At 50.9% G+C, this 21067-nt stretch overlaps 1 protein-coding gene across 15 annotated transcripts in view; it reads left to right on the top strand.

Moving 5' to 3' along the window:
* Positions 1 to 21067, top strand: part of EPB41L1 (erythrocyte membrane protein band 4.1 like 1) — a 186558-nt gene that overhangs the window by 49578 nt on the left and 115913 nt on the right. The window contains exon 1 of one of the 15 annotated variants that reach the window (XM_055089816.1): positions 8192 to 8314. The exons of 13 other annotated variants lie outside the window; for them this stretch is intronic. The gene's annotated coding sequence lies outside the window, so the exon portion shown is untranslated. Of the gene's footprint in view, positions 1 to 8191; positions 8315 to 21067 lie in introns of those variants that run through there. One more of the 15 variants, XM_055089818.1, reaches the window with a different exon arrangement.

Below are 21067 nucleotides of genomic sequence, written 5' to 3'. Positions count from 1 at the left end.
GAGCCTCATTATATGCTCATTGTAATATATTAGCATACTAAATGACACACCACTAGCACCATGACAGTTCTGAGGTTAACCATAGAAGGTCAAAACATGGGCAGTGGCCCAATTCCTGGAAATCTCCGCCCCTTCTCTGAAATAGTTGGAATAATCCTCCCACTCATTAGCCTATGAAATTACCCAGCCCATAAAAACTAACCACCCCATATTTTGGGGCCTCTTGTCTTCTGAGATGGCCCATTCTCTGTCTGTGGAGTGTGTTTCTCTCTAAATAAATCCACTTCTTGGACTTCCCTGGTGGCGCAGTGGTTAAGAATCCGCCTGCCAATGCTGGGGACACGGGTTCGATTCCTGGTCCAGGAATATGCTACATGCCTCGGAGCAACTAAGCCCGTGTGCCACAACTACTGAGCCTGCACTCTAGAGCCCGTGCTCCGCAACAAGAGAAGCCACCATAATAAGTCCGCGCACCACAACGACACAACTAGAGAAAGCCCGTGCACAGCGACGAATACCCAAATCAGCCAAAAAAAAAAAAAATCCACTTCTTACCTATCACTTTGTATCTCACTGAATTCTTTCTGCGATGAGACATAAAGAACCTGAGCTTCATTAAGTCCAGAGACCAAGTGTGTGATCTCAATTAAGAGACTGTAGGTTGGGCTTCCCTGGTGGTGCTGTGGTTGAGAATCCATCTGCCAATGCAGGGGACACGGGTTTGAGCCCTGGTCCGGGAAGATCCCACATGCTGCGGAACAACTAAGCCCGCGAGCCACAACTACTGAGCCCGCATTCTGCAACTACTGAAGCCCACGTGCCTAGAGCCCATGCTCCGCAACAAGAGAAGCCACCACAATAAGAAGCCCGCGCACCACAGTGAAGAATAGCCCCCGCTCATCACAATTAGAGAAAGCCTGTGCGCAGTGACGAAGACCCAGCACAGCCAAAAATAAATAAATAAAATAAATAAATTTATATAAAAAAAAGAAAGACGGTGGGTTCTGGCTGGGTTCGAGTCTTGGCCTATGGGTTCGAGTCTCGGCCTATGGGTTCAATCCCATCTGAGTCACATGGTTTCATAACCATATGAGTCAATTCCTTATAATAAATCTATCTCTCTATCTATTGATGTAGACGTAGATATATAGAATATATATCCTACTGGTTCTATTTCTATGGATAACCCAGAGTAATACAATTTGTGATTTTTATGTCTTGTTTAAGAAATTCTTCTGTATCCTGAAGTCCTAAATATGATTTTCTTTAGTTACTTCTAAAGATTTTAAGGTTTTGCTTTTCAAATTTAGGTCTTTAATCCAACAGGTTATTATTATGTATGCTATGAGGTAGGAATCCAATTTTATTTTTTTCCAAATGAATAACCAATTGTTCAGTATCACTTAACAATAATCCATCTGTATTAATTTCCTAGGGCTGTCATAACAAATTACCACAAATTGGGTGGCTTAAAACTACAGAAATTTATTCTGTCACAGTTCAAGAGGCCGGAAGTCCAAAATCGAGGTGTGGACAGAATCGGGTCCTCATGGGGGGAGGGAGAAAATATCCATGCCTTTCTCCTAGCTTCAGGTGTTTGCCAGCAATCCTTGGTGTTCCTTGGCTTGTAGACACATCACAGTAGTCTCTGCCTCCATCTTCACATTGCCTTCTTTTTGTTTCTGTGTGTTTTCTTATATGGATAGCAGTCGTTGGATTTAGGGCACACTCTAAATCCAGGATGAGTTAATCTTGAGATCCTTGACTAACTACATCTGTAAAGATCCTATTTCCAATACGGTCATATTCTTTTTTTTTTTTTGGTTGTATTGGGTCTTCGTTGCTGCACACGGGCTTTCTCTAGTTGCAGTGAGCAGGGGCTACGCTTCGTTGCGGTGAGCGGGCTTCTTATTGTGGTGGCTTCTCTTGTTGTGGAGTACGGGCTCTAGAGTGCAGGCTTCAGTAGTTGTGGAGCTCGGGCTTAGCTGCTCCGAGGCATGTGGGATCTTCCCGGACCAGGAATCGAACCCGTGTCCCCTGCATTGGCAGGCAGATTCTTAACCAGTGTGCCACCAGGGAAGTCCCAAGGTCATATTCTGAGGTTCTAGGTAGAAATGAATTTTGGGGAGATACTATTCAACCTGTGACACCATCCTTTGCGAGCCTTTTGCAAATGTCATTTCTGTTGTATATCAAATGTCCATATATGTGTGGGCAGGGTGATCATTTTATAATGCAATTTCTGATGAAATGGTTATACATTTTTCACAAGATCATCTTATTTAATCCTCACAACAGTTTTATGAGGTAAGTACTACTAAAATCACTAGGTTACGCTAAGTTATGATGTGATAACAAACAACCCCAAAATCTCAGTGGCTTACAACAAAGTTTTCTCCCTCAGATTACACATAGATAGCTGTGGGGCAGCTGTGTGTTGGCTGCAGCTCTGCTTTCTGTGTCTTTTCACTCTAAGGTCCAGGCTGAAGGCACAGCCCCCATCCAGGTCATGCCATTCCAGTGGCAGAGATTAAAGAGTTTGATTTTTGACTAAAACATGCAATGGTTCTTCAAGTTTCTGCCTAGAACTGGCATATATCTCTCCAGCTCAAATTCCACTGGCCGAAGTAAGTCATGTGATGGAGTCTGACATTGGTCTGGGGAAGTGTACTCCTTCCTCTGGAGTCACATGGCAACTGGCTAGAATGTGTAAGCTTACTGGGAAGGGGGAGAGCAAATAATAGGAGACAATGATATCTCTCCCAGAGGGGTTAAGTAACTTGCCCAAGGTCAAATAGCTGAGAAGGGACAGAGCCAGGATTCAAACTCAGGCAGTCTTTCTCAAAGCCGTAGTGCGCTCCATACCTCCCTATTGCCTGCTAGATGGTGTGCAAATACATCTAAGCTTTGGTGCTTCTGCCTGTGCGTTTCTGCAGCCTGGAGTGCCCCTCTACCTCTGCATGTTCAACTTACCCTTTAAGAATACACTCTGATCACAACTCCTTTGTGAACTTCTCTCCTTGGAATTCATCACCATGTACCCCCATCACTCTTTATAAGTATATATTATTTTGTACTCACTGCCCTATCCCCTCTGAAGGGTGGGAATGCATCCTGATTTCTCACGTCTCCTCTGCCCCCGGGCCTTGCACAGTGTCCCCTAAATGTTTGCAGTATTTGGGGATGAGATGAGTAGGAGGGGGGGTCCGAGCTGCAACTGGGCCGTGCTCCTGGGGATGAGAACACTTGGCCTACTTTTCCACCCTTCTAACCTAAGCTTAGCACCTGATGCTCCGGTGACTGGCAGCTCAGCTCTGCGTGACTCACTCTGTAAGCCTTCAGCACTGTCACCTCGAGGCCCTGGGCTGGGGTGTGTGTGTGCTGGTGGTGGTGAGTGAGGAGATGGGAGTTAACTTCTGCCTTTCAGAAATCCTTCCCTCCTCCTGCCCCAGAAAAAGGACAAGTAAAAGTCCTTCTCTTAAATGGTCTGGGCAAGTCCCTACCGATCAGGTCTAGGAAGACTGGGGAGGCCCTGGAAGGTGCAGGGAAGGAGGAAAGCACTGCTGGGTCATAGGAGAGGAACAGAGAACAGGAAAGAGTGTGAACTGCACATTGAAAGCCTTTACTAACTTGTCCAAGTGACTTAATTTAACCTTTCAGAGCTTCCGTTTTCCCAGCTGTAACCTAGAGACCGTACTGATCTTGCCCTCTTCCCTAAGCTGTTGTAAAAATATATAGTAAAATGCTAGAAGCCTCTAGGAATGCAGCCTTGACATCACACGGACCTGTATTGGAATCCCCCTCATAAACTATGCAACTGTGGGAAAATTGCGAATCTCCATGAGCCACGATGTCCTCATCTATAAAATGGGGATAATAATTAGAGCTACCTCCCAGGGTCAGAAAGCTATGTAAGTAAAGTGCTTAGCACATAGTGCTCAATAATATTGGCTGTTTTCATATGCGTAGATGATACTTATTTAAGGGAAGGACCACAACCGGTGTCATTTGGGAACGTTCAAAGGAGGGGAACAGAGTCTAACTTTTCCTAGAACTGATTGCTTCCCTTAGCCAAGGTGTGGCTCAAAGGAATGAGGAAGCAGTTCATGTGGTGACAGCACACAGCACGCTGTCTTCACAGATCTTGGGGGAGGAGTAGAGAGGTTAGCTGATGCTCCCCAAAGATCGCAGGTCCTTGTCCCCTGAGCCCACCCCCTACACAAGCAGTCCATTGACTCTTTCTTGTCCCCTCCTACCGATCTAGTCACCAAGTTCTGGGGAGGCAGCCTTTGTAATAATAATGATAGTATGAGACTAGTGATATTGTTCCTTTGAAGCGTATAAAGGCTGTCTACTACATTGTCCCAGTTAGCCTTCATAATCTCTTTCCCATAAACAGAATCCAGAGTTAGCAGGGACTTGGAGATTATTCTGCATTTCACAGATGGGGAAACTGAAGTCCAGAGAAGGGAAGGGATTTACCCCATACCCCACAATAAGTTAATGGCAGAGGCAGAACTAAAACCTGTAGCTCCTGACTTCCAGCCCAGGGCCAGTGCTTCTGTCACCACACACCTGTCCTTGGTTTTCCATTCCCACTGCCACCTAATCTAGTCTGTTATTTTCTGGACCACTGCAATGGTTCCTAACTGGTCCTCCCTGCCTCTGGTCCCTTCATATCAATCTGGTCTATATATACAGCCAGGTAACTGTCTGGAAGCACAGCCTCGATCTTGTCTTTCCCCTCCTAATAGAACTTGCTCATTTTTCGGTTTGAAGGGTCAACTGATTCCTAGTTCAGCCTCCAGTTGAAGACCCAATCTTTCTTTGAATACATTTATTGGCAGGGAGTTCATCACTCCCAGGGTGGTCCATTGTTTTCTTGGATCGTGTTGACTGTTAGAGATCTTTATAATAAGCTGAAGTTCTCCTCCTGGATGTCCACCCACCAGAGCTGAGTGGAATTCTTTCACATCCATTTGTCAGCAAATTTGTGTTTAATATGAGCCAGATCCTGGGTGGATTAAGTGCTGAGGGGAACAGAAAGAGGAATTAGACATGGAGAGGGGGGCTTAGGGGTTTGCAGAGTTTTTTATTTTGTTTACTAGACCTAAATGATAAGAAACAAATCAAATCCCCTTTCCGTATGACAGCCCTTCAGATGTTTGGAGACAGCCACTATATCCTCCAGTGCTCTACCTTCTCAAGGATATTTAAATCATTCACCACACAACATGGCATCCAGGTCCTCAGCACTCTGGTCCCTTCTAAACTTGCTCCAGTGTGACAGTGTACTCCTCAGAACGTGGGGCTGAGCTGAGCCCCGTGGTCCAGGTGTGATCAGCCCAGGGCAGCATAGAACCTCTAACAGAGGCTAACAGAGTTAGAACCACAGAGGTCTAACCTTTTATTTCTTTGATACAGTTTATCATGTTCACTCTCCTCCCCTTCCTTTTAAAAAATAAGTAAGTAATTATTGATTGTGTTGGGTCTTCACTGCTGCGCGTGGGCTTTCTCTAGCTGCCCAGCGGGGGCTACTCTTCATTGTGGTGCATGGGCTTCTCATTGTGGTGGTTTCTCTTGTTGCGGAGCGCAGGCTCTGCTCCACGGCATGTGGGATCTTCCCAGACCAGGGATTGAACCCGTGTTCCCCACGTTGGCAGGCAGATTCTTAACCACTGTGCCATCAGGGGAGTCTCTCCTCTTCTTCCTTTTTTCTTTCCTCCTTTCCTCCCTTCCTTCTTTCTTTTTTTGCAGCCACATTGCATTGTTGAGCTTGAGGTCAATTCAAACCTGTAAGTCATTTTCACCGAAACTGCTCTTAATCTAGATTCTTTCTACCCTGTATTTTGGGCACTTGTCCAATATGGCAGCCACTAGCCCCATGTGACAATTTACATTTAAAGTACTTAAAAAGAAAAAAAGAAAAAAATGTTAAAAATTTAAAATTAATTGAAATTAAAATTTTAGTTTCTCAGTTGTAGGAGCTACATTTTAGGGGCTCAATAGCCACAGGTGGCTAGTGGCTACTACATCAGACAATGCCAATTTAGGACATTTCCATCATCACAGAAAGTTCTGTGGGACTGCTGTGGTTTGGACTGAAGGGCAGGAGTTTACATTTATCCCTTGTGGTACCTCATCTTGTTAGTTCCAGCTCAGCTCCAATGCTGCCGAGATCTTTTGGAAACTAATTTTGGTTTCTGGAGTGTTTGAGGGCCCTCCCAACTTCCTGATGGCTGTAGATATGATTAGCGTTTCATGCCTTCTTCTGCTTCATCTAAAACCACTGATAAAAATGCCCAGCACAGCAGAGAGAGCTGCAACCAAGCCCTGCACACGGCCCTCTGCACTCCAGCCTCAGTCATGCGATAGTTTAACAGATGAGCCTACATTCCAGGCCCTGTGTACTGGGTACTGGGTACACACAGCGAGACAGAAGACGGCAAGTAAAGAGTCATGCTGCTGTGGGTGCCCCAAGAATTCAAATGCCTTTGCCTCGCATTCAGGCCTGCTTCTGTCTGGCCTGTGGTAGTTAAGTGCAGGCTTGGGAATCAGCTTCCTGGGTTTGGATCCTGGCTCTGCCACTTTATAAACTATATAATGTCTTTGTGTTTCAGTTTCCTAAAAAATAACCTCCATCCCATAGTGTTGTTATAGGATTAAATGAGTTAGTGCAAGTAAAGTTCTTAGAACAGTGCCTGGAATACAGTAAGTGCTCCAAACACATTAGCTATGATTAGTTCTCATGATTAATTATAAGTTTCCCCTGGACAAGCCATACTCAGTCCTACTTTGGGGTCTCAGTGCCCTCACTTCTGCCCTCTTTTAGTTTGTGGAAGTCTTTCCAGGCCCAAACTAGGCCCGCCCTCCTTGATTTCTTATGTTCTTAGCTGCTCACCTGGCACTTAGTATCCTACACTGGAGGGGGGAGCGCAGTGAAGAACTTGAATAATTGTTGGGCTTCATCTTGGTTCTGCGCTGCCTGCTGGAGAGACCTAGGACAAGCTTTCATCTATAAAATGGGGATGATCACAGCTGCCGCATAGGACCACGGTCAGGGCTAAGTGAGACAAAGTATGTGAGAGTTCCTGCACTTAGTAGGCCTTTTCATCCAGTAAAATCTCTGAAAGTGCTTCTTCCACGTCTCTGTGTTTTATGTAGTATCTAACAAAGGAGGTCAGGCTCATTATTCCCTGCAGTTCTGGAGCCTGTCCCTGTCCCAGGAGCCCTGGGCAGGAATTCCCTGTTTCTTCTTCTATGTAATGTGGATACCTAATCAGTTCCCCACCTTCTCCTCGCTGCTATCTCGGGCTTGCTGACCTTGGGGTGGTTCCTACCCCCCCGCCCCCCAGCCTCAGTTTTTACTAGGACCTGAAGGAGCACCTATAAGGGCAGTGGTGATTTTAACTCTAATTTAGGAAAGCTCTTTACTTTGGGCGTGCCTGCGATCGTGGAGGGTGGGCGTCGGCGCCCAGAGCCAGGGTCCAGCCCTCGGGGATCCCCTCCCCAAGGGTCCAGAGGTATCGCCACCTGAGGTGGGGTTGGAATGCGCGGCGCGGTCTTCCTCGAGCTCGGGCCGCGGGAACAATGGGAGGGCGGCGGGGAGGCGGGTGGGCGTCGGCCAGGTCAGGGCTGGAGGTGGAGGAGGCCGGCGAGCTGGGCGCCGGGCCGTGGGGTTAGCACGGGGCACCGGGCCGAGAGCCGAGGCGTCTGGGCCAGGGAAAACCGAGGTTGGCGCTGGCGGGGACCAGGAGGAGGCGGGGGGCGGGGCCCAAGCCCACCGGGCTGGGACGGGAAGGGCGAGGGGGCCCGGGGTGGGGTCTCCTCTTCGTCGCTCCGCCGCTCGCCCCAGCCTCCGAGCTCCGCGGCGGCACAGGTAGGCGCCGGCTCACGTTGGGAAGCGGGCGGCGGGTCACCAGCGCCAGGCGGGCTCGCAGGGCTCAGCCCCCTCCGCTCCTCCTCTCCCCAGGGGCCCGCGCGGCTCCTCCCTACGCGCGGCCCCGGCTCGGGCGGCTCGGGCGGCTCGGGCGGCGCTCCTCCGGTTGCTCGCTCGCTCGCCCCTGGCTACCGCGGCGGCCGGGATCGCCGCCGCTTCCCCGCGGGGAGCCGGCCGGGGAGGGGCGGAGGGGGGAGACCGGGTGAGGGGGGCGGGCGGGGAAGGGGCTGCGCCGCGGGAGGGAGGGAGCTAGCGAGCAAGAGAGCGAGCGGGGCATTTGTGCGCAGCTCAAGTGCGCCTCGGAGCCCGCCGAGCGGCCGCGGGACACACTGACCAAGGACAGACAGCGCCCGGAAGCCGCGCCGCCGCCGCCAGGTTAGCCGCCCCCGCCGCCTCCTCCGGGTCCCGGGGACCCCGCCGCGTCTGGGCTGGTGTGTGTGGGGAGGGTGATCGCCGAGGGCTCCAGGCTCGGTTTCGCGTCCTCGAGCACTGACAGGCCGGCGGGCAGGCTCGGGGGGGCTGGACAGCACCGAGGCGGGGGGCGGGCGCCCGGGCTGGGAGCCCCGGGCCTCGGTTTGTGCGTCTCAGTGCTGGCGCGGTATGTGTGTCGGGGTCCACGTCGCCGGGTGTGTGCTGGGTGTGAGCGCGCGTGTGCCCGTGGGTCTGTGCAAGTGGATGATCGGTGTGTGCGCGCGTGCGTGTGTGCACCGGGTGTGCATCTGTGTCTGTGTGAGAGGGTGTGTGCCCTGTGTGTCTCCGCGCGTCTGGACTGGGCGGTGTGTGTGCGCGCGTGTCTATGCGTGAATGTGTTTATGAGAGGGTGTGTCTGAATGTGTAGCCGAGTGTGTGTACATTTGGATGAGGGTGTGTGCCAGTGGCTTCGCTTGTGGCTGTAACCTGTGGCGGAGTGTGTGTGTGTGCGCGCGCGCCACTGTGAGTCCCCGTGTGTGCGCGTGTGAGGGCGGGTGTGCACCCGCGTAGCCCCCGTGTGCGTGTGCGCGGCTTTGTCTCCGCACAGCTGGGAGGAAGGGGTGGGGGCGGCGGCCGAAACGCTGCTGTCGCCGGGAGCCGGGCACCTGGCCGGGGCAGAGGGCGGCGGTGGCGGCGGGAGCGTCCCTGCCGGGCCTAGACTCCTTGCCGGCAGGTGGGCGGCCACACCCCGGGGGCCGGAGGGAGCCGGGCTGACAGAGGTGCCCGCTGGAGCGGAGGGCGTGTCCTGCCTGGAGCCCGGGTGTGTGTGTGCTGGTGATGGTGGAGACAGCGGTCCCCAGGCTGGTGACCCAGTCGGTTCAGGGATCCATTTCCTGTCGTGGTGCGGGGACAGTCGGCCAGAGCCAGACCGGGCCTGGCCAGCTCAGCCGCACTCCCATCCTCACCCCTCCCAGCTCCCTGGGGTAGAGCCGCACCTTAGGTGCCCTGAAGGGAGGAGGGAGAACCACTCTCTTAAAGGGCCAGTGCCCCCCGCTCCAAGGAACGCCCCCTCAGGAGATGTCTACTTGGAGAGAGGTCTCTGGGTGTGTCTTACTCCGTTCTCCATGTATGGGGCAGCGCATGCATTTGGAGATGTGTGCATGTGTGTGTTTCTTGTGTATTTGGGGGTGCAGATGTATTTTATCAGTGAACAGTGAATAATGCATCTCTTGAAGTCTATGTGTATGTGTTTCTTAATGAGTTTTAGTATATTTGTTTTTATGTACACATAGCTGTTTGTATGTTAGTGAGTCTGTGCATGTGGGTTTGCAAGATAAGTGGCATTTTGCTGCCAACTGGAATAGGATAGAAAAATTCTGTCCAGGGCCACCCTATTTTAGAAAAACTGGGTGAAAAGTTGGTTTGGAAATTTAGCCCCCGGCTTTGTGGGTTTCAGATGCTGGTACTGAAATGTAGGTAGACTGGGATTAGACTGGATATGAGGATAGAAACCGAGACTCTTACAAGAGGAAGGAAGTGTTCTGGAAGAAGGCTATCCAAGTGTAAGAATTCACCCTCCACTTCCAGTTCTTCTTCCCTAGAACTTCCCCTCCCCCTCTGCTACTCAGCTTGCCAGGATAAAGTGCACAGGATTTGGAGTGTAAAGGGAGGGAGCTGGGAGTGTGAAAGGAAGGAGGGTGGATGGGTGATAGGATTGGGGGCCAACAGCAGATTTTTGCAATTTTAAAAATGTTTCCCTACTGAAGGCAGCAGAAGCTGGGGGAAAGCTGAGCTTGCTGTCTCCTTTCCTGAATCCCTTTCCCAGGCAGGAAAGGCTCTGGTCTGCAGCTCAGGAGCCCTGGAATTTGGTGCAGGGGTCTCCTTTGGACTTTGGTCAAACCTTTCATGTTTTTACCTGTTCACTCAACACATTTTTATTGAGCTTCTCTTATGTAAGGGTCTAAACCCCCTAAGCCTCAGTTTCCCTAGCTGAGCAGCTATTAGGCTGGATTCTGAGACTTTGAGTCCCCTTCCCTTTCTCAGAGTGCTAGAGTTTGTCTCATTGTTACCCAGATTTAGGAATCTACCCTTTTAGCCCCCAAGGATCCTGGCCATGGGCCCCACTCACCACTCCTCCTTGCCCTCGTATATTCTAGTCTAGAGCAGTGGTTCTCAAAGTATGTTCACCCCACCAGCAGCAGCAGGGTTACCTAGGATCTAGTTAGAAATACAAATTCTTGGGGCTCCCACCAGATCTACTGAATAAATAACTCTGGGGGTGAGGCCCAGCATTCTATGTTTTAACAAACACAGGAAATCCTGATGCACATTAGAGCTCAAGAGAGGTGCAGGCAGGGAGCTGGAACCTCCTATAGGATGAAACACCTGGAAAACATCTGCCTTCTTCCACACACATACCTGAAGTAGCTGACAGCCCTAACCTGGCAAGTAGAGGTTCTGGCTTCAAGTCCCAGGTCTTCCTTGTGATCTCGGACAAATCACTCCTTCACAAAACAATTCAATGACCTGTTGACAGCATCTGCTCTGGGCTAGGTTCTGAGCAAGGGGTTTCCCTGCTCTGCTTCGTTTCTCCATTTCTTACGTTGATTTACAAGCTTCAAGTCCCAGGTCTTCCTTGTGATCTCGGACAAATCACTCCTTCACAAAACAATTCAATGACCTGTTGACAGCATCTGCTCTGGGCTAGGTTCTGAGCAAGGGGTTTCCCTGCTCTGCTTCGTTTCTCCATTTCTTACGTTGATTTACAAGCTTCAAGTCCCAGGTCTTCCTTGTGATCTCGGACAAATCACTCCTTCACAAAACAATTCAATGACCTGTTGACAGCATCTGCTCTGGGCTAGGTTCTGAGCAAGGGGTTTCCCTGCTCTGCTTCGTTTCTCCATTTCTTACGTTGATTTACAAGCTTCAAGTCCCAGGTCTTCCTTGTGATCTCGGACAAATCACTCCTTCACAAAACAATTCAATGACCTGTTGACAGCATCTGCTCTGGGCTAGGTTCTGAGCAAGGGGTTTCCCTGCTCTGCTTCGTTTCTCCATTTCTTACGTTGATTTACAAGCTTCAAGTCCCAGGTCTTCCTTGTGATCTCGGACAAATCACTCCTTCACAAAACAATTCAATGACCTGTTGACAGCATCTGCTCTGGGCTAGGTTCTGAGCAAGGGGTTTCCCTGCTCTGCTTCGTTTCTCCATTTCTTACGTTGATTTACAAGCTTCAAGTCCCAGGTCTTCCTTGTGATCTCGGACAAATCACTCCTTCACAAAACAATTCAATGACCTGTTGACAGCATCTGCTCTGGGCTAGGTTCTGAGCAAGGGGTTTCCCTGCTCTGCTTCGTTTCTCCATTTCTTACGTTGATTTACAAGCTTCAAGTCCCAGGTCTTCCTTGTGATCTCGGACAAATCACTCCTTCACAAAACAATTCAATGACCTGTTGACAGCATCTGCTCTGGGCTAGGTTCTGAGCAAGGGGTTTCCCTGCTCTGCTTCGTTTCTCCATTTCTTACGTTGATTTACAAGCTTCAAGTCCCAGGTCTTCCTTGTGATCTCGGACAAATCACTCCTTCACAAAACAATTCAATGACCTGTTGACAGCATCTGCTCTGGGCTAGGTTCTGAGCAAGGGGTTTCCCTGCTCTGCTTCGTTTCTCCATTTCTTACGTTGATTTACAAGGCCTGCCCACCTCTCTAGAAACCAGTCACTCTGGCCTTGTTTTAGTTCATCCAGGCACCAGGAGCTCTTTTGCCTCTGGGATTTTGCACATGCTGTTCCATCTGTCTACCGCACCCTTCCCCTGCATCTTATGTTGGTTAACTCCCACTCTTCAGATTTCAGCTGAAGAATCACTTTCTCAGGGGAGCCTTCACCAACAACTCCTTTAAGATAACTCAGTTTTTCCTGTTATACCTCTTATAGCTCCCTGTATTTCATAACACTTACGAGAGTTCGTAATTATACATGAACTTGTTAGTTGTTTGTCTGTCTCTCCTCACTGGACTACAAATGCCATCTGGGCGCAAACTTGCTTATCAGTCTTCTTAGTGCCCCCACACAGTGTCTGGCTTATGACTGGTGTTCAATAAATTTGCTGAATGGATGACTTTATAATATGGGAGATGGTATTAAATGATACCCTTTGTCCTCTCAAGCCCTGACATTGTAATATCTAAGCAGACTTCAGACTTTTCTTTTTTGGCTGTGTCAGATCTTAGTTACAGCACATGGGCTTCTCTCTAGTGTGGCGTGTGGGCTCCAGAGCGCATGGACTCTGTAGTTGCAGCGCACAGGCTCTCTAGTTGTGGCGCGTGCTCAGTAGTTGTGGTGCGCGGGCTTAGTTGCCCCGCGGCATGTGGGATCTTAGTTCCCCGACCAGGGCTCAAACCTGTGTCTCCTGAATTGGAAGGTGGATTTTAAACTACGGGACCACCAGGGAAGTCCCCAGGCTTCAGAGTTTTTTGAAGTAGATTTATCTGTCTTTTTTACTGCTAAGTCGCCTGGCTATAGATTTGAGCCCCTATTGTGGCTCAAACCTGTGTCTCCTGAATTGGAAGGTGGATTTTAAACTACTGGACCACCAGGGAAGTCCCCAGGCTTCAGAGTTTTTTGAAGTAGATTTATCTGTCTTTTTTACTGCTAAGTCGCCTGGCTATAGATTTGAGCCCCTATTGTGTGGCCAGGCCTATGCTGGGTTCTGCTCTAGGGGAGACGGGAAAAAGCTCTTTAGGAGATACAGCCTACCTTGTTTTCTGTGTCCTCCTGGATTAAGATCCTGCAAGAATGAGAAGAGGAAGAACATTGAATAAGGAGTCTAAAGATCTAGGTCCATGTCTTGTTACCTGACTGTGGGCAAGTCACTCTTCCTTTCTTGCTTGTTTCCTCTTCTGTAAAATGAGGGTATTAGGATGAATGGTGTACCTAACGTTGGTTACTAGCACTGGCGCTAGAGTATGGAGCACTGTCTTCGCTGCCTACTAGTTGCTTGGACTTGGGCAAGTGACTTCATCTCTTCATTTTCTCACCTGTAAAAGAGGATCAGTAATAGCATCCGTTTCAAAGCGTTGTTTTGAGAATGAAATGAAGTAACATACGTGGAATGCTCTGCACAGTGCTGAACACATAGTAAATATTTGGTAAATGGTAGCAATTGCTACTGTTATGGCTCCTCCACAGTTCAACATTCTTGAATGCCTTTATACTGGGCCCTAGGCCTACAGTGACAGAAATGAATACAACAGTGTTCCCAGGCTGAGTGTGCGGGGCAGACCCGTAAAGATGAACAATGTACAAGGTGGCAGGGTATGGCCGTTCAGGGAGGAAAAAGTGGTGTTTGGGCTGGATTTTATTTTCCAGGTAGTTGGAGCAGCATGTGCAAAGGCACCATGACTTGTTAGGGGAAATACAAATAGTTCCATGTGGTTGGAGCAGAAAGTGGTGAGCGGTGGGGACAGGTGGGGTGAGTGGCTGGAGATAAAGAGGAATTTGAGGCCAGATCTGGCACAGGCTGAAGAGCCTGGGTCCTACAGGTTGTGGGGAGTTAGGGAAGAAGATTAAGCTAGCCAGGAAGGATCGAATTTGCATTTCAAAACCACAGCTCTCCAGGTGGTGGTAGAGGCTGGCCTGGGTGGAGGGGGAGGATGGCCCATCTGGAGTCGGGGCTCAAAGCGTGCTTATGTGCATGATGGAAGGGCCCAGTGGGATGGCTAGACACCTGGGACGTGGAAGAAGCCCAGTTGATGGACTTCAGGCCAGCCTGAACCAGGGAAGTGAAGGAGAGATGAGAAGGACTCCTCCATGGGCCCCAGGCCTCCATTAAACTCCAAGGCTGCCTATTGAGTGGGAATCTGAAAAATGGAATTTAAGAGTCTCAGGGGCTTCCCTGGTGGCGCCGTGGTTGAGAGTCTGCCTGCCGATGCAGGGTCTCAGGTCTGCTGCTCAATGGACTCACTGTGTATTAATTTCCTAGAGCTGCTTATTGAAATACCACAATCTGGGTGTCTTAAAAAAGCAGAAATTTATTCTCTCACAGTGTGGAGCTAGAAGTCAGAAAGCAGGGTGTCGGCAATGTTGGTTCCCTCTGAAAGCTCTGAGGTGGGGTGGCAGGGTCATCTGTTCTGTACCGCTCTCCTAGCTTCTGGTGGTGGCCAGTAATCCTTGGAGCTCCTTGGCTTGCAGCTGCATCTGCCTCTGTTGTCACATGGCTTTCTCCCCTTTCTCTGGTGTGTCTCTGTGTCATCTCCTCTTCTTCTAAGGACACCAGTCGTCTTGGGTTTAGGACCCACCCGTATCCAGCATGGCCTCATTTTATTTTAACTAATTGCTTCCGCAAAGACTCTATTTCTAAATAAGGTCACATTCTGAGCATCTGTGTAGACATGAATTTGGGGGGACACTATTCAACTCAGTACATACAGGAAGATGGAAAAGAGTGCAGGTCTTGGAGTCCCACAACTCCAGGTCCCAATCCAGGCTTTGCAATGGAGCAGCCATGAGGCTTTTTCTCAGCCTCAGTGTCCTTTTCTCTGAAACGGGGACAGTAGCACCTGCAGTGCCGGGTTGTGGTGGTGAGACTAGGTCAAGATAACAGATATGAGGGAGCCTAGTGAGGTGACACACAGCAGGCACCCCATAATTACCGCTTCTGCTTTGGCTCCCCCTTCTCTACACTTAGTAGCCTGGACAAGCCACTTAAATCTTTTTTTTTTTAATTAGTTTATTTATTTTTGGCTGTGTTGGGTCTTCATTGTTATGCGCGGGCTTTCTCTAGTTGCAGTAAGCGGGGGCTACTCTTCGTTGTGGTGCGCGGGCTTCTCATTGCGGTGGCTTCTCTTGTTGCGGAGCACAGGCTCTAGGCGCGCGGGCTTCGGTAGTTGCAGCACATGGGCTCAGTAGTTGTGGTGCACGGGCTTAGTTGCTCTGCGGCATGTGGGATCTTCCCGGACCAGGGCTCGAACCCGTGTCCCCTGCATTGACAGGCGGATTCTTAACCACTGGGCCACCAGGGAAGTCACAAGCCACTTAAATCTTGCTTTACTTTCCTTATCTGCCAAATATGAATAATCATCGTCCAGCTCTACTTAACTCACCAGATTGTGAATCCCAGGGGATAATGAGAAAGCTCTTTGTAGACTGCTTTAGAGTTTGTGGCTGTGTCTTTAAATTATAATCGTCATCTTCATAATAACCCTTGGCCATTGCCACATCCACGCACTCTCAGCAGAGCCCAGCTCGGCACACTCCTCTTCTGAGGCAAGTTCTCTTTGCCCCTTTGCGCTCCAAGGTATCCTACCAGCAGGATAGCTGCTGTCGGAGTTGGGAGAACCTTAGAGAAACTCCTCGTCCTCCGTTGCCCTCATTAGCCAGAGGAAGGAAACATGCTCTGAGGGAAGTGACACCCTTGCAGGTCACACAGCTGGTCAGTGGCAATTGGAACTCCTCGTTTGTGGTTCCTGTGTAGAGTCTGAATGGTGCTTTTTCCCTAGTTGCAACTTCAGCCTCTGAAGCAGGACCTTGGGGCAGGTAGAGGCCTGGAGAGGGCTCCGCATGGGACCCGGAGGTGGGGACCCAGTGGGGAGAGTCCTGCTGAGTCAGGATCAGAATCCACAAGGGGGTCCCTGAGTCCTAAGTGAGCGAGTAGTGCCTCTGCAGGCTGAATGGGCCAGTGGTTTTGTTCTCAGCCTGGCTCTGGCCATCTCTGCCTGCTCCAGGGGAGGAGGCCGCCATGGGCAGGCAGCAGCCGCATGGGGAGCCAGAGCCTGGAGGTAACCCAAGGCTTCAATGTCCCTACTGACAGCCAGGGCGGTGCTTCTCAGCAGACTGTGTCCCTTTAAGCCTTGCCTTGGCGGGCCTAGGGGAGGCTCTGGAAAGGAGAGAAGGCTTATCCTGTCTTGGCAGTTTCCCTGAAGTCATCTTCCTTTCCCCCAAGCTGGGGAAGCCAGGCTGCTCCTCACCCTTGGTTTTCCTTTCCCTTCCTCCCTCCTCTTCTCAGTCTTCTTTCTCTCCCTTCCCCTGCCTTCCCCTCCTCTCTCCCCCCATCATCTCTCTGTGTTAAAGGTCTAAAGATAAAGCCTCCAGACCCAGTTCAGGTGGGTGGTTTGGGGGTTGCTTGAGGCCACCTAAGAATTAGAAAGCCTAGAGTCTTCCTCGTCAGAGGTTCGCTCTGGTGACTGATAAACAAGTGCTTACGTTTATTGGCTCACCATGTGCCAGGCCCCGTGCTCAGTGCTTTACGCGCCTTATGTCTTTTAATCCTTGCAACTACCCAGTGAGGCAGAGATTACGGTCCTCATTTTATTAAAGGAGGCTAAGTAACTTGCCCAAGGCCTACCCAGTCCTCAGCCAGCAAGTGGCACAGCTAGGATTTAAAGCCAGATCTAGCCAAAGCCCACAGGTGGTCTGGAGTCTTTCCTGTACTGCCCCGGATGGAGCCTGTGAGAACGTTTAGGGGTCCACAGAGGGACGCACACTTGCTCAAATTTGGAGGACAGATTCTTGGCTCAGAGAGTGGGGTCTCCTGCTTCCTAAACCTATACTGTCACCCCATCAGGGACTGGCCTTCCCACAAGGAAGGACAAGGCTCTGAGCCCCTCTGGTTCTAGGCAGCTGCCCACCTGTTGGAGAGATGCTGCATCAAGAGCAGGTAACAGGGCAGGACTGAAGGCGCTTGGCTTTTTCTTTAGATGTTGTTTTGTCACTGGCCACCTTAGTTCTTCATTGATTATCTTGAGTCTCCCAATTAAATGAGCTTATCATCTGCAAAGCATGATAGTTTTATCTCCTCAGAAGGGTGCTTGGGGGCTTGGAGGTCCTCTGTCAGGCTCTGTGATGGAGGGGAGGGAGGCAGAGGCTGCAGCCAGGAAACGGAGATTCAGGAGCAGAGTTGTGTTAGAAAGGAAAAGGAAGGGAGCCGGACCTGGCTGAGGGCCGGAGTGAGAGTCTGGAGAGAGGAAAAGAGCCTTTAGGCTGGGGTTGATAGGAACCCTCCTCCCACCCCGAGTGAAGCCCAGGAGTCCGGACTCCCTCCCAGGCAGGGCTGCTGATCTCAGAATGTCAATTCAGAATCTAGCCAGCTGCAGTCAGCTTGCTGGGCCTCCACTCACCCCCACCATGACCATGACCATGACCATGACCAGGGCCAGCTTGAGCAGGTGGCTCAACCAGAAGGGACCTTGATTAATGAGCAGTGGCTTTAAAACTTCTAGCCACGGAGCCCTCTCTATGTTCAATCTGTGAACCAGCTAAAAGGAGAGCAGCTGAGCACCCCGTGGTGGGGGCCCTGGAATCAGCCTGTTTTATTAGGTTCCAGTCGAGGTGACTGGGACACAGAGGGTTCTCAGACTGCCCTCGGGGAACGCTGGTCTCAGATGTTTGTGAACTTCCGAAACGGCATGCACAATTCTCAGAGTGTTCCCTGTCCTCGGGAAAGGATCCACAGGCACCACGTGAGTCTCTGAGTCACGACCCATAAAAGTTCAGAACTGCCGACTTCAGGGTTGTTTTGTTGAGTGGGAGCCTAATAACTGGAGGAAGGTCGCTGGGAGGTCATGCCAGAGTGAAGCATTGAAGGCAGATTTCTCCTACCTCTCAGCACATGGCTGGTTCTGCTGCGAAGGGACTGCGAACCGGTCTCTTCCCCTATCTGGGCCTCAGTTTTCCCAGCTGTAAAAATGAGGGTTGGACAGGATAAGCCCAAGGTCCCATGCAGCTTTGATCTGTAGTTCTGGAAGCCAGGTCTCCTGCTGCCCAATTCAGTCTTTGCCCCTTTCCTTGTTTCCTCCCCAGCGTCACCCACTTCTGGTGGGGCCACCTCCTCCCTTCAGCACCTCCCATCTTGAGAGAGTCTGTACAGAGCCTGGATTCTAGCCCCTTGAGCCCCTTCTGGCAGACCATGTGCCCAGGCACTCAGCCCTCTCTCCCTTTCCATGCCCGCTTACCAGAATGAATCAGCTGTCTAGGAGTCTGGGGACGCTCATGGTGGCCTCTCTTCAGGGCCGGACACCTGGGACCAGTGCCAAGGGGAGGGGCTTGGAGAATGCATTTGCTGTGGCTCCTGGGACATGCCCAGTGCTTACCTGTGTCTTTGCCCCAACTTCCCAGGTTCATCTCTGCCAGGAGTGCCACACCCCGTCCTTCCCCAGTCACTGTTGAAATCCTGCCTGCCTTGTCAAGGCTTAGCTCAGATGTCAACCTCTGTCCCCCAAAGCCTTGTGAGCCCTCCCGTCCCCAACCCCACAGAGAGATTTGTCTTTCTGTCCTCTGAATTTCCTTAGCACCTTATCTGGTCTCCTCTGGCGACAAGTTCTGCTTGCTCTTGGCTTATCCTGGGACGTGGCTTGTCTCTCTTGCTAGATTGTGAGTTCCAGATGCCTCATGTAATATTCTGTGCTCCCAGCACCTAGCATAGGGCTTTGCACAGAGTAGGTACGCAATAGAATGTTGTGAGGTTTTATTTACGGAATCTGCCTCTGGCCCTGGGCTGGGCTGGTTTCTATGGGGCCCCCATGGCCCCATCACTGGCAGGTCATAGCTTCTCACATATCCCCTCCTTTATGTGTGGATTGGAGGGAGGCCAAGTAGGGCGGTGGATAAGAACTTAAATTCCAGTCTTATGACTCTGCCATCTCCTGGCTATGTGACCTTGGACAAATCATTTCACCTCTCTGAGCCTGTTTCCTCAGTTGAAGACAAAGGGGTAGGAATGACAAGTCTACGGGGGGCTTGGGAGGATGAACTGAAATGATATGTGTAAAATGCTGAGATCTGAGCATTGTAAAGAATAAATGGTCAATAAGCAATTATAATTCATTATTTTTCAGGCAATGGTTATTATCATCGTTGTTTTAGCAGACACCTACTGTGTTCTCACAGTGCTGGGGGGCAAGGGTGAGGGACAGAGAAAAATAATTGCAGGAGTTCCTTGGTCTGCAGGGTCTTAAGGTCACGTAGGGCTGGTAAGCCTCTCCTCCGGGGAGCAGTGTCTGGGAGAGACATGGCTGAGTGACTTGAGGAGTGAGTGGTCAGCGTAGACTCTGTGCTGGAGGTTTGAGCTGGATGGGCAAGAAGCGGGAGGGGGCCGTGGGGAGCAGGGAGACAGGTATTCCCTGTGGAGATAAAGGAGGCGAGCGCCAGGCCGGGCGTGGGAGAGTGGGGCACATTCTTGGAGCGATGCGGGCAGGATGCAGGAAAGGGCGGAGTGGAAGCCGAGGCAGCTCTAGAATCTCCACTTAGAAGGGCCCTAGGGTCAGCACCCCAGATGGAGGGGGAGCTTCAAGCTTTGTTTCACCAAGAAGAAATTGGGGGAATGGTAGCTCATGATGCCGTTGCTGAGAGCGACAGAGAGAAGACTGGGAAGGGGGGGCAGAAGTAAAAAATTGGGGCTTTATGGTGGAGGTAGGAGAGCCCAGTGAGCCTTCAGGGCCTTTGTCCCTCTGCCTAGGCTTGAGCGGAGAATGCTCAGGGGTGAGCTGCAGCTCCGGGCCTCTGCAGGCCTGTCTCAGGGTCTTTCTCGTAATATCAAGGCTGCCTGTTTCCCTGGCCAGGATCTGAACTCTGGTCTGTCTGAAGTTAAAACGCAAACTGATCCCAGAAATGTCAGAATATCTAAATATCAGGAGAAGCTATCTCTTAATCCACGCCCCCTCACCTCCGCATTACACAGATGGGAAGCAGAGGTCCAGAAGCGGGAGCCCCCGCCCAGGAACGCAGAGTGAACGGGCCACAGTGAGTTTCGCTCCAGCCTGGTGTGGGCTTTTGTCGTCTGTAGGCCTGGGTTAGGGGTTGAGGGAAGAGGGTGAGGAGGGGGCCCAAGGAGGGGTGTAAATGACAAACAAATGCCAAATTAGGAGCTGTCTGTTGCCAGGGTGTGTGTGTGTAATCCCAGGTGAGTGGGATGTGAGTGGGCTGGAGCCATCATCATCCCGGGCTTTCCTTCCCGGAAAGGAAAAAGGGCCACATAGGTGGGATCCAGGGGAATATTGGGATGTGGGGGAGTTCAGGGGGTGGCCTGAGAAGAGGAGGCTGTTGCCAAGCAGCGAGAGACATGACTTTATTACAGTGGCACAGAGCATCCCAGCCTCTTGGGCCTGGCCTTGTACAGCCCTGTAGGTGATACCGTAGTGTTATCTGTCACCCCTTGTTTATGGGGAAGAATGAGGGCTGCAAAGGTCACAGCTAGGAAGAGCAGCGCCAGGGCTGGGGGACTTCAAAGCCATTTCCCAGCATGTCCTGGGTGGCTGCCCTCCTGGTTCTCAGCCCAGCTTGGTCTCAGCAAGGACCCAGGACAAATGAACTTTTGCCTGCCTTCATTTCTCCTCCATCACTCCACCCCCTTATTTGTTAATTAGAAATATTTATTGAGCACCTACTATGTGCCAGGTGCTGTCTGTGACCTTATAGAACTTATGCTGTCACCCCTTAGCTGCCCCACACTGGTAGGTTGGGACCAGAAGGAGGAGGTGGTTGCTTCACTAAACACCCCTTTCTCCCTTCACACCAAGCCCTTCTCCTCTATCCCCTTCCAAGTCCACATACCCCAGATGGGACTTTTTGCTGGAACTGCCTCCTGCTGAAATGAAAACCAATCAGAGTTAATTGTTAAACCTAATAACTGGCAAGAGTTTCACCCGGTTAGGCTGGAGGGAGGGGGCTGAGTGCTAGCTGTGCCCCCCAGGAGAGGGGTGGAGCTGCCCAGGTTTTTCTGGC

This window comes from Physeter macrocephalus, chromosome 14, assembly GCF_002837175.3.
Source record: "Physeter macrocephalus isolate SW-GA chromosome 14, ASM283717v5, whole genome shotgun sequence".
In the NCBI taxonomy this organism is placed as follows: domain Eukaryota; kingdom Metazoa; phylum Chordata; class Mammalia; order Artiodactyla; family Physeteridae; genus Physeter; species Physeter macrocephalus.
Note: the sequence above shows the minus strand (reverse complement) of the source record. Positions and strands in the feature narration are given on the sequence as shown.